This window comes from Heteronotia binoei, chromosome 5 (assembly GCF_032191835.1).
Source record: "Heteronotia binoei isolate CCM8104 ecotype False Entrance Well chromosome 5, APGP_CSIRO_Hbin_v1, whole genome shotgun sequence".
Lineage (NCBI taxonomy): Eukaryota > Metazoa > Chordata > Lepidosauria > Squamata > Gekkonidae > Heteronotia > Heteronotia binoei.
In genome coordinates, this window is record NC_083227.1 from 80,018,894 (window position 1) to 80,032,653 (window position 13,760).

A 13,760-nucleotide genomic window follows, 5' to 3' on the forward strand; every position below is an offset into this window, starting at 1 on the left:
GTTCTCTTAGATCAGTATGCAAAACAGCATTCCCCCAACAAGGAAAGAAAATGTCAGTATCTCCATAGTGCCAGCGTATTTTTGTCCCATTTTGAATAGAATTCATCTGGAGACAGAATGGAAGGGGAACCCTGCCAGTCTGTAACATCCCATATTACCTTTTCTCAGGGCTTTTTTGTAGCACAAACACCTTTGCATATTAGGCCACATACCCCTGGTTTAGTCAATCCTCCAAGAACTTACAGGGCTTAGTACAGGGCCTACTGCAAGCTCTTGGAGGATAGGCTACATCAGGGTGTGTGGCCTAATATGCAAAGGAGTTCCTGCTACAAAAAAAAGCCCTGCTCTTCTTTTTCTGTTTGTAATCTGGGTTCCTCTGTCAATGCACCAGTCTCCTTCTTCCCCACATTGGCTCTTCTCAGTCCTTAAGTCAGTTCCGTACTGTCCTAATTAGGGGTGAATCAAAAACAGGAGAAGGCCTTCTAGAATTGCCAGTCTCCAGGTGTAGGCTGGAAATTTGGTGCTCTCCAAAAGGTATGGGTTTTAGGGAGAGAGTGCATCAGCGCTGAAAACGCAAATGGCCTAACACAATCTCACAGTGGCAAGGGGGATACTATACTGTAGTGTAGCAGTAGCCCATTGTCATGACCTGAATGGTCCAGATGGCCCAGACTAGTCCAATTTTCAGAAGCTAAGCAGGATTGGCCCTGGTTGGTATTTGAATGGGAGACCACCCGGGAAGTACAAAGTCTCTATGCCAAGGTGGGCAATAACAACCCCGCTCTGTTAGTCTCTTGTCTGGAGAGCCCTACAGGGTTACAGTTAGTCATCTGGGACTTGCACCACCACATCCACCTTTTGGTTTGACCATCAGGAAACATCCCCTCCCCTGACCCAAGTTTAAGTCCCCACTCTGCCATAAAGCTCACTGGACAGGCCTTAGGCCCAAGCAATCTGATAGGACTGATGTGAGGCTAGACAGGAGAAATATGTTATATTGCTCTGAATCCTTGGGCAGGCAAGATAGCTATATGGTGGGTAGATAGGGTTGCAGGTGAGGACAGGGGATCCCCGGTTTGGAGGCCATTTTCCCACTTCAGGGTCATCAGAAAGTGGAGGGGGGGAAGAAAATGTCTGCTGGGCATTCCATTATTCCCTATGGAGACTGATTCCCATAGGGTATAATGGAGAATTGATACGCAGTTATCTGGGGCTCTGGTGGACTGTTTTTTTTTAGCTAGAGGCACCAAATTTTCAGCATAGCATCCAGTGCCTCTCCCCAAAAATACCCTCCAAGTTTCAAAAAGATTGGACCAGGGGGTCCAATTCTATGAGCCCCAAAAGGAAGTGCCCCAATCCTTCATTATTTCCAATGGAGGGAAGGCATTAAAAAGGTGTGTGGTCTCTTTAAATGTGATGGCTAGAACTCCCTTTGTAATCCATTTTCCCCTGCAATGTGTACAGTAATTCTTAAATGAACATTGAAATGTTCAAGGAGGAGGTTTAAACCAGTTTTGGCTTACATCCACCTGCAAATGCAAGGCAGAGAAGATTAGTAGGAAGGAACATCTCTGCCAGCTATATGACATTTTAGCAGAGCCTCTGTATCCCCTTCTTGCTGTATTCTCTTGGGGATGGTCAGTGGTGTGAACATTTTGGCCTTTGAGAGATGCAATCTGCAGAATCCAGGACTCGCCCAAGTTGTCATTTATTGTTTGCTTGTATTGAATTTTAGAATTATTGTAAGCCTTTTTTAGATTTCTGTCAGGGAGAAAAGCAGGGTACAAATGTTTAAACAATCAAATGTAAAATGGGCTTTGGATAGAAACAACATTCAGTATAAAAATGTCTCTTTCTTTTGCTTTCTGGTCTGTAGTCATGTGGCCCCAAAGGACAAGAGACTATAATTAGTATCACACATGGAAATATTCTTGATGAAAGTGGGAAGTTGCCTTATCCTATCAAACAGCCTATCTCATTCCAGATGTTTGGCAGAAGACTCAGATCCATCGCTGTCACAGGCAGCTTCACGTGATGGGAACAGGGTTCAGTTTGCAGGAGAGTGATGGGGGTGGTTAACCCTTCTGTGCTTTCCCTCTGAAATCTCCTCCTCCACCACTGTTTTTCCTGCTGCCTGCCTTTCAAAATGTGTTTACCATTCTTTGGAGGGGGGAAACAGTAAAGATGGAGGGCTGCAGCAGGCTGGGTGGATCACTTCCCCCTTGCACACCTTCTGCTTTGCAGCTGTTAGGTGATAGCTGGGATCCTTAGCTTGTAGGTTTGTCAGCTCTTGGTTGGGAGATGCATGAAGATTTGGGGAATGGCTTTTGGGGAAGGTGGGGTTTGGGGACGGACATCAACAGGGTATAGTGCCATAAAGTCCACCCTCCAAAGCAGCCATTTTCTCCAGAGGAACAGATCTTGTTCATCTGGAGATCATTGTAATTACAGGAGATCTCTAGGTGCTACCTGGAGAGTGGCAACTGTATTAGATCTGTGACTACTGCCAAATGATAGTCAAGGCCATTCCTAGTCCTTTTCTCTGAGATGCTGGGGCTGGATCTAAAACCTTATTCAGGCAAAACAAAAACAAAACCAAGTCCTGTCCCACTGAGCTCTTCTGCAACAATTTTTGTTTTGAATGTTTAATATCACTTTCACTGGAAAAGTGTTCCTACTCAGGTTCTCTTTTTGTCATCTCAATGAATGAATTTCACATACTCAGCCTCCTTCTCCAAGTGGATATTTATCTACCCACACACTCATATTCATCTGAACTGGGATTATCTGTTCAAAAGAAGTCCAGATTGGAAGAATGAGGGGCTTGCTGCAGGTGTGTTGGCAGAACTCAGCAGGGGAGGTGGCTCTACGCGATAGGGGCTTGTTTAGATAAAAGACGCTGGGATCCAGGTGCAGTGACAGTGGAAGTCCTGGATTAGAACAGAAGCAGGTGCTTCAGGTGGAGATTGAGATGGTTTGGCAGAGCTATGGAGAGAGAGAGCGAGGAGAGGCGGCAGGGCTTCAGGGCGACATTGATGAACCCTGGCAGATTTAGGATACAGAAATAGGATTTGAGTAACAAGGGTTACTGCAAGCCTAGCGTAACGCACCGTCAGGGAGAGTGGAAGGGGGGGGGGGCTCTGTCTCTCTCAGTGCCTGCCTGCTTCTGTGTGATCTATCGGGATCTCTACAGACACTGCCTCTGTTTCACAAGCCGTCTGTTTTCTGTCCCCTACCCAAATGTGATTGTGCCTTTAAAAAACATTCCCCAGAGGAAATGGGAGAGGGAGATGTTGCGCCATCACCTTGCATGCAAAACAATTCTGCAAAACACTCACACATGCAACCAAAACCCTGGCACTTCCAGCTGCTAGCATCAGGGGCTTAGAAGCGTAGAGGAATTCAGCAAGAACATTTTTCTTTGGCTTAATTACTGAAATAGACAAATTGGAAATTGGCCCATCATGAAGACAAATAGCAATAAAAATGCAGTTGAGAAAACTGTTTCTTCTAAATTATAATTAACCACCCATCAAGAGCTACCTGACAGAGGTGAAATGGGGTTCTATTAGCAATCCTACTGATTGGCTGGCAGCATATCCCATGATGCTCCTTGTTACAACAACCTCTGGTGCTCCTAATGCCCCAGTTTGCTTTTCAGTAAAATTATAAAAGGCCACTTATAGTGCCAAGCCCCCCCCCCCGCCCTTTCTTTGCCTGGCCACCCCAAGCTACGTAATAGTCTAAATTATCAGCAAATTGCCTATTTGATAAGGGCAAGCCATTTTGCATTGAGAGCTGAACTATTTTCCACTTCTGGGGGATAATATTAGGTAAATAACAAGCATCTTTCTTTTGACATGTACAATTATTTGCCAAGTGTATGTTTGAATAGCCTGCTCCTTTGTGTGACAGGGTCCGTTCTCCATTAGCATACTTGACAGATGAATGTGCTGGGCCATTGCGAAAAACCTAGCAGTAACCATGGTGATTGGGAGACAATGTTTTGAGTGAGGGATGTATTATCAATTTCAACTATAGGGTATTTTCCCCCTCTTTAAATGTATATTGCTAATGAGCCATTCCGCAATAGAGGGAATATATATCGCCTCTATTGATGCTTGAATAATTAAGCTATTATAGGTGCTAGCTTCAAAGGCATGTAAATTAGGGATGTAGACATATATACTCATTTACTCCTCCCCCCACCCAGTTTTAATAAAAACCTCACTCTGAGGAATTGGATGTGGTCCCTGTTTGAATACACACACACACACATTCAAGGCCTTGTATTGTCCAAACTGCTTTGTTCTCAACACTTATATAGGCCTATTTGTGAGGAAGCCAACTCACATTTCAAAGGAAAAATGAAGAGGGAGGAGTAATTGCATGATGTAGCTGTGGGGAAAGAGAAAGACCTTGAACTTAAAACAGCTGCTTTAGTGAGTGGGACAACACTGGAGAAAGAAAATGACCTGCAGAGATGCCCTCTTGTTAAGCCCCAAAATCAAGTACAAATACTTTATTGGTGTTATAACATTTAATAGTCAACATAATAGTGACTTTATTATTATAATTACTTAAACTGTTCTTCCTTTTTGTCTCAAAGATGTGAACCATTAAACTAGCCCTTAACTAGTTTTATTTATTTTGTCAAGTATTCCCAGTAGGAAGGAAGGAACCAATGGGTCTGAGTATCAGACCTTGTAAAAGAGATCATTTATTTAAAAATATGTCTTCTGCCCCCTTCTCCCCAAAGGGTCCCAGGGTAGCTTACAATAGACTAGAATATCAAAGACATTAAAAGATGGTAATCACTCTTAAAACAATGAGCATCAATCCCATAAAAACATACTTAAAACACAAACAAAAAAGAAGAAAAAAGAACACACAAAACAAATTTCCAAATTAGTATCAGGCATACCTTACAATCTGCACAAAGCCCTTCCAAAGAGTACAGTCTTGCATGCCTTTCTGTGGATGAGAACAGTACGAGAGTATGTATGTCTAGTAAGATATTGCCAACCTGAAAAGATGCTCAGTATTTAGGGTTTCAAGTCCAGCTGGCAATATCTAACATTGCTGCTGTCTCTGTAACATGACTCCTGATTCTGATGTTATCAATCCTGATAACATCTGAATGGAAAACCATGTTGAGGAGGCAGCAGCGACCTGGGACCCTGCAGGGAGTGTTCCAAAGCCGAGAGTTAGGGTTCAGCCCTATAAATTTTAAATTTTAAAGAGGGGCCTAGTTAGGGTTGCCAAGTCCAATTCAAGAAATATCTGGGGACTTTGGGGTGGAGCCAGGAGACTTTGGGGGTGGAGCCAAGAGACATTGGGGTGGAGTCAGGAGTAAGATTATGACAAACATAATTGAACTCCAAAGGGAGTTCTGGCCATCACGTGAGAAAGGGACCACACAACTTTTTAAATGCCTCCCTTCCATAGGAAATAATGAAACATAGGGGCACCTTCTTTTGGGGTTCATAGAATTGGACCCCCTTGTCCAATCTTTTTGAAACTTGGTGGGCATTTTGGAGAGAGGCACTGGATGCGATACAGAAAACCTCAAAAAACAGTCTCCTAGGCTTGCCAATCCCCAGATCCTAGTGGGGATCCTAGTGGGGGTTCTCCCGCTTTCCCAGGCTCCTTCCCACCCCCAGTCAGCTGGCCAGTGGGGGGGAGCCCTGCCCCCACAGCCACAATGTGGCTTTCCACCTCCGGAGGCTTCAGTCTCCGATTAGAAAGGCTTTCTCTTGGGATGGTGTGTCTGTGTTACTTTGAAGAAGTTGGCAGCAACTCATGAGTAGAGATGCCAATCCCTCACTTCAGAGTCACCAGAAGTGGTGGGGGTGGGAGGGAAATGTTTGCTGGACACTTCATTATTCCCTATGTGGAGATCGATTCCCATAGGGTATAATGGGGAATTGATATGGAGGTATCGGGGGCTCTATTGAGATAGAGACACCAAATTTTCAGTATAGCATCTGGTTCCTCTCCCCAAATGCCCCCCAAGTTTCAAAATGATTGGACCAGGGGGTCCAATCCTATGAGACCCAAAAGAACGTGCCCCTATCCTTCATTATTTCCTATGGAAGGAAGGCATGTAAAAAGGTGTGCTGTCCCTTTAAATGTGATGACCAGAACTCCTTTGGAGTTCAATTATGCTTGCCACACCCTTGCTCCTGGCTCCGCCTACAATGTCTCCTGGCTCCACCCCCAAAGTTTCCAGATATTTCTTGAATTGGACTTGGCAACCCTACAGCCCCCCTAGAGCCCCAGATACCCGCGGATTGGCAACCCTAGGCCTAGTCTACTTCCCCTAGCAAAGAATCCAGAACCAACCCAGGCATCAATACATCCAGAGCTGGTTCTGGATCTTTTCTGTGACAGGTAAAGTCTGAAGGCCAGGTCTACCAACCATTATTTTCACTATTGCAGCTGACAGTTGGCCCTTTAAATGATAAAAGGGCATTATTTTCTAAGGGGTAGACGTGGCCTTACCTGTCTGAAGGCCAAGTCTACCTTCATAGAAAAGCTCATCCCTTCGCAACTTAAAGGGCTAAGGTGCTGACTCTCAGCTGTAAGGGGCACCCCCCTTTAGTTCTACCCACACCCTAGACTATTTTTGTAGAAAAAGTCCAGCAGGAACTCATTTGCATATTAGGCCACCGCCCCGATGCCACCATTGTTTTGCACAGGGTTTTTTGGTAGAAAAAGCCCAGAAGGAACTCATTTGCATATTAGACCACACACCCTGACACCAGGCCAGCCGGAACTGCATTCCTGCTCAAAAAAAGCCCTATCCACACCACATTTTAATTTTGTATGAGGAAGAACATGATTATCTCTTTACTAAATATTGGGACCATTGCTCTAATATTCTAGAATGATTTCCAATATGGTAACAATACTCCCAATATTAAACACTAATGATAAACATGCCCAGCCCTACTTCTCAGAGTAGAAATAAATGATATTTTTACCTGTACATCCCCTACCTGCCAGAGAGCCTCAGGTAAGGTATTCTATAAAGCTGGAGCAACACATGAAAAAACTCAGCCTCTAGCAAAGACCAAATGAGTGAAGCAGATGGAAAGGAGCTCACAGGAAGATTCACACAGATCTTAGAAAGCACTTAGGTTTTTAATTTCTTATCCTGCCTTTTTAACCTGAGAAATCCCTATTTTCACTGTGTTTGTCTTTGTGCAAATTGAGCAATGTCACTGAGCAATTGTTAAATGCCACTGTTTTCCCCCTCCAAATATTGCCATAAAGTTTATTCATGTTTCCACTTTATCAATAAGCTCCATTAATATCAATGTATATGTTGTCAATGTGTCCCCATTTGTAGATACTTAAATCCAGAGATTGGGACCCTAGACAGACAAGACAGAACTTTCTACATACCTGCAAAAAGATATAAGTTCATCGAAAAACTTGAAATCTAACCACACTCCCAAAACTCCATAATGACAGAAGCAGTGCCTGCAGCTTTAAGAAATGAGTACCCTCAATGGACATTGCTAGGCAACGACAACAGCATTGCTAGCCTTCAAGTTTTGCTTTAGGAGGGATGGGGCTTTCCGGGGCTGATTTGACTTTGAGGGAGAAGTCATAATCACCAGATCTGGCATAACCGTGAGGCACCTTGCTACTGCACAACTTGCATGACTCACCCAGGCTTGATTGCTTGTTACTGTTTGACAGCAGCCAGCTCACAAAAACCATTATGGTGTAGTGGTCAGATTAGGATGTGGAAGATCCAATTGTGAGTCCACACTATGTTGCAGAAGCTCACTGAGTGACTTTGGACCAGTCACACACCCTTAGGGCTCTGAACAGAGCAAGGTAGCAATAGGCTGTGACAATCCTTGTTCTCCTCCTTGGGTGTTCCAGTTTTGTTCAAAGTACCCTTTTGCTAGAGCTTCTATCAATGAGGTTCTCTCAGGTATGTTCAGGTACTCTGAGATAGGTGTCCTGGCTAGGGCTTATGTAGTGCTTAGAAGTGAACATATGAACATATGAAGCTGCCTTATACTGAATCAGACCCTCGGACCATCGAAGTCAGTATTGTCTACTCAGACTGGCAGTGGCTCTCCAGGGTCTCAAGCTAAGGTTTTTCACATCTATTTGCCTGGACCCTTTTAGTTGGAGATGCCAGGGATTGAACCTGGGACCTTCTGCTTATCAAGCAGATGCTCTACCACTGAGCTACCGTCCCTCCCCGTTTAGGCGCAGGGGGACAGGGGTGCTTTAATTGACTGCAATAGTGAGCATTCTATGCTGGTCAATGATTGTGTTGGTGTGGCAGGACCCTGGTAACATTGAGTTCAATGCAATGCTTATATTCATGTCAACATTTATGCCAGGATATGGGCTCAGGGGGTGCTTATGAAACCCACCTCTTCATCAGAATAATACTACTAGCTCTCAGTTCTGGTTCCTGACTTTATCAACATTCTCATATATTTTTTAAAAAGTTGATTTTGAGAGGGTATTGAAGTATGTGATACAGTTAAGGTGTGTCATTCTGTATTGGGAGAAAGAAGGGTTTTGTGCGTGAACTTGGAAAGTCCAGTTAGTACAGAATGCCACAGCTTGGTTACTATCAGGAGCTAAGCAAAGTATGTATAGTGCACTGACTCTGGCTGCCCCTTCAGTTAGCAAGTTCCATTCAAGGTACTGACTATCACCTGCAAAGTCCTTCAACAATTTATGCTTGGACATCATTGGATAGCCAATACAGAAATCAAATAGATTACATAACTGAAAGTGGAAGATGGAGAAGCTCTATTATCTCTGCTAAAATGAGACTGACTATTCCTGTAGCCAAAAGCAATGAATAGCTTCAAAGGATGACTGATGAAGCTCCTAAAACTGCTGAAGATAGACAAGAAGCAAAAGTAAAGGTAAAAATATAATAGAATCAGAAGTCTAAATGCAGTGTTCCAGTGACTGGCACACAAAGAAAAAGAGAACTATTATAATAATCAGTGTAAAGAAACAGAAAGTGAAAAACTCTGGATAGGGATGGGCATGAACCAAGAAAATGTGGTTTGTGAACAGTAGATCATTTTGAACTTTTAGGGGCCAAACAAACTGGTTCAGGTTGTGAGGTTTGTGTCTTGGTAGAATAGCCTCCTGGCATGCTAGAAACAACAAAATCACCAGGATTCTCCTGATGACTCTCCTCTACCTGCCAACTAAATATTGTAAGGATATGAGGTCCAGGTTACACCCCCCCCCCCAAAAAAAGATGCCCCATCCACCATTGCTTCCAATGGGCTAAGATCAAATCAGAAAGTGTCTCAGTAGAAGCTGAAGATGTAGTGGGACCCTAAACCAGAATCCCTATGGAGGGAATGGGGAAAAAGGCTCAGGTCGCTTTTACTTCAACTTGCACTGAAGCAGGGCTGAAATAAAAAGATATTAAATAAGGTAAATTGAAAGCCATCAATTAGGTACAAGGGCAAGAAAGCAAAAGATCAAAGAGATTTTAAAAGTGCTTGCTAGACACTAGTGAAATAATCCTTCTAGATTGCGAAAGTAAGGAAAGAGGAAATTAATCCTTCACCCACCGGCTCGGCCACAACTGCCGAAAAGAGGAACTAGAAACTGGCTGGAATAAGCATTGAGCAAATATACCTTGGAAAATGTCTTGGGAGCAGGTCAAAGGTCCAAATGTGTTTTTGATGAAGGATATAGCTGCAAGAGTGTTAGCAACATCAGTGCCATGTATGGAAAGACCCTCCCTGTCTCCTCCTTGTTCCTTTAGTAATATGATGCTTGTAATGATGTATGAGATAAGGGGTGGTCCTTTCCTGTAATTGTGCGATTGTTTACTGGAAATGATTGTCTGTGACTATAAAACTGTAGACCTTCCTGAAATCGGGGCTCCCAGATTCGTTTAGACATGAGTCTGATCTGGGATCCATGTACACATTAAATAAACGGCTGTTTCTTCCTGATTTTACCTGTGGCCTCGTTTCTGCCTGACCACCAGCAGCTAAGGTTGCTGCTACAGCACCATTTTCTCCATGTAAACACCTCTCCCAGAGTGCTAGCTTGTTTCTCGTGCTTGGTTCATTACACAGAGAGGAGGCAGCCTTCTTTGACCCAACTGGGATCCAACAACAGAAGAAGGAAAGTTGCTGCATGAGAAGGAGGTTTCAGGCTTTTTAACTACAGTTTTCTCAAACCAATATAGCCTCCAGCTTTTTGTCACAAAAGCGAAAGATGGACTGCAGCTTCGAGTCTGAGATCTGGGTTTTTCTTTCTGCTCCCTCCTTCACCCTCCTCTGTAGAGAAGCACTGCTGCAAAATGCAAAGCAGGTTTGACTATGAAATAGGAGACATGGATTTCAGAGTAAAAGAATAGCTACTGGAATCATAGGGTCACCAAATAAAATAATCCCTGGATTCAGGAGCAGCACAACTGATATAACCCGACAATAAAACTTCAGCTCGTAATATAGAGCTTGACGTGCATGAAAACCTGCAAGGTAGGCCATAGCTCAGATGGGGAGCTGAGGCTGGGAATGTACCTACTGAATGTAGAGCAGAGAGGAAATTCCAACGTGACCCTTTCGAAGTTGTGCTGCCAATTACTAGCAACAATCATTACTAGCAACAACAATAGGTTTTGGCTGAAGTTGAATTTGCTCATTTTTATCATTAGGGGGGGTGCAGATCAAATCTTCCACAAGATCATGACGCTCAATGTGTACTTCTGTTTTTATGACAGCCAAGTGCAATTTTGAGAACAACTCTAAACAGGTCTATTTGGAATCCTACTCTGGTCTATCCAGCAGGGCTTACTCCTTGGAAATTGTTCTTCATTTCTTGACACTTGAACCTGCTTGTCCATGGCAATCCCATGATTTCCTGTGGCTCTAACTTCCCAGTCAGGTGGGAGAGGGTTCCTTCTAAATATTGAATGCACACCCAACATCCAAACCTCTTGCACATCACAAACATGAGTGAAGTCATTTGCATTCCAAATTTCAGTCATCTTGCTTTCATTGTATATTATTTTAAATCTGAACAGAGCAGAGCTGTATAAGCTGAGATCTTTAAAAGCCTTACTGATAAGTAGTCCTTTTGACCCCTCCCCCACTATGTAGACTGAGACATCCCATATTCAAATTGCACTGCTTAATTTATCAGCTCGGTGAAAGTTGAAATAGAATAAATCCATCCCATGCGAAGTAGTTAGAGTCTAATCCAGTAGCCCCTTAGAGACCAACAAGAGTTTCAGGGTGTAATCTTTCAACTGAAAGGTCTCCCTCAAGCATTCTCGACTGCTGTGTCTGGGGGAGGGAGATTGCTCAGCAGAACCAGTGCAATCAAGGAGTGTCTAGCAGAACCCAGTGTCATTCTGGCAATTCCAACGCAACAGGACTGATGTCTAGCACAGGAAGATTCACACCGCAAGAGGGGAGGGTGAGATTTTGCAAGCTCTGTGCAAGAAAATGGGAAGGGAACCCAAAAGCCCAGCAAAGGGAGGGGGGGGGAGAATCTCTTGAAACTGACAAAATTATTTTGAAACTGACAAGAGAAGCAGGGAAACTTCAGAAACAGAGGGGGGAAACAGTCCAAGGCTGGAGAATTCTGCCATCCCCTATTGTTCGAAAAGTCCCTGACCCCCATTACTTTGAAGTTTGATAAACATTTAAATTGAGCAGAGACAGCCTGTCTGGAAATGTATCCATTCACCAACTGGCACAAGCCACCACAAAAAGCACCAAAGTTTGTGGAAAGTTCATGCGGGTTGCCCTGCCATGAACTTGACTTTGCAAACCACAAACTGCCTGAAATTCATGATGAACCTTAGTTCATGAGCCAATTCATGCCTCTCTCTAACTCTGGACAAGAGTCTAGGACAGATTATGGGGAAACATAATGGTTTCCAGTTTGCAAAGGTATCCGACAAGGATGTATTTTATCCAGGGCCATCCTGCCCACTAGGCAAATTAGGCATTTGCCTAGGGTGCTGGGAGGGAGGTGCTGAATTGGGCTCTCCCTCCACCCAAGACAAATGTCTAATTGCTTTGCCGTGGCTGGCTTGCGGTAGCAATTAGGCAGCAGTGGCAATTAGGCAGCAGTGGCAGGCAGGCCACACACACACCAGCGCTTAGAGGACTGGGGGGGAAGGTGGCCTGCCCACTGCTGCCACCTCCGGTGAGCTCAGAGGAGTGACGCTAGTCTCCTGCTTTCCCGCTTTGGTGGGCATCATGTTCTTGTATAGAGATCAGGAATAGGCCTTGCTCCCCCCCTCCCTTCTGGAACAGGAAGGAAGGGGTGAGCAAAGACTCTTCCTGATCTCTATTAAGACAGTATGCTCCACTGAGATGCTGGCTGAAGCTGGTAAGCACCCGGGGGGAGGGGAGGGGAAGAGGTGGCCCAGGGGTGCCCCTGCGGAGGGGGTGGCAGCCAGTCAGTCTGCATGACACAGTACATGATCATTCCATGCTCCTCATGCAGGTTTTTTAAAAACTTTTGTGTTATGTCTGTATGCCTAGGTCGTTTTCGCACTCACCTCCAGCCGGCGCGACCCCCCTCTTCACCGCGCAGGATCTGCGCGGATTTCGCACTAAATGCTGCGGAGCAGGCTTTTGCGCCGGAAACTCCCGGCGCAAAAGCCGCTCAAACGCCAAACTGCTTTTTGGCGATTTACGTTTGAGCGGCTTTTGCGACGGGAGTTTCCGGCGCAAAAGGCTGCTCCGCGGCATTTAGTGCGGAATCCGCGCAGATCCTGCGCGGTGAAGAGGGGGGTCGCGCCGGCTGGAGGTGAGTGCGAAAACGACCCTAGTGTCATCACTACAAATACACAAATATGTACATGTGATCAGAGATCTAGCATGACTACAGGAAACATGATCAATTGACATCAAGACCGGGAGGTGGAATGTTTGCTGTGGCAGCATGTGCTATAATATTGAGCTACACCAGCAGAGTTTACTGATGGTGAATCCATGTGTTCAATTGCCACAAATTAAACACCCACAAATCAAGGGTTCTTCTCAGCTATCGCTCACCACCACATGCAGATAGATTCAGGTGGGTAGCCAGGTTGATCTGAAGCAGCAAAACAAAGTTTGAGCCAGTGGCACCTTTAAGCTCAACAAGGTTTTATTCAAAGTATGAGATTTTAAAGTTTTTGTATAACTACTGTATTGTATAATTATTCTATGAATGCTGTTAGCTGCCCTGAGCCTGCCTCGGCGGGGAGGGCGGGATATAAATAAAATTTTATTATTATTATTATGTGCAAGCACACTTCTTCAGATACAGTGAAACAGAATTTCCTCAACCATTACATATAGAAAGAGATAGAGGGTTAGTTGTCAGGAAGGGCCAATTAGAGTCGAGACAGAAACAAAGGGACAATTAGACTCTCTGTCTGAACTCTAATTGACCCTTCCTGATAACTAAATCCTCCATCTTTCTATATGTAATAGATGAGGAAATTCTATTTCACTGTAACTGAAGAAGTGTGCTTGCACACCAAAGTTTATATCTGATTCTCACATGCCACACCATCTTCCTTTTGGATAAATTTCCTATTTTATCTCAACTTGCTTAAATGTTCATTGATTTAATGTGAACTTTAAAGCATCTTCACTGTGGCATCTCTGTGCTTGTTCTAAACTGTTCTGCTTCCTGGATTGAAGAGGGCTTGAATTATACTTCTTCATTTTACAGAATGATAGAACACATACTGGCAGAAGTATCCCATTAACCCAGATCTCTGCCAT

General features: G+C 44.2%; 1 non-coding gene across 1 annotated transcript; it reads right to left on the reverse strand.

Annotated features, from left to right (window-relative positions):
* Nucleotides 1–8,152: 8,152 nt before the first annotated feature.
* TRNAI-GAU (transfer RNA isoleucine (anticodon GAU)) lies at nucleotides 8,153–8,219 on the reverse strand. The gene has a single exon. It is a non-coding gene; the product is annotated as a tRNA-Ile (tRNA).
* Between the last annotated feature and the right edge of the window lie 5,541 nt (nucleotides 8,220–13,760).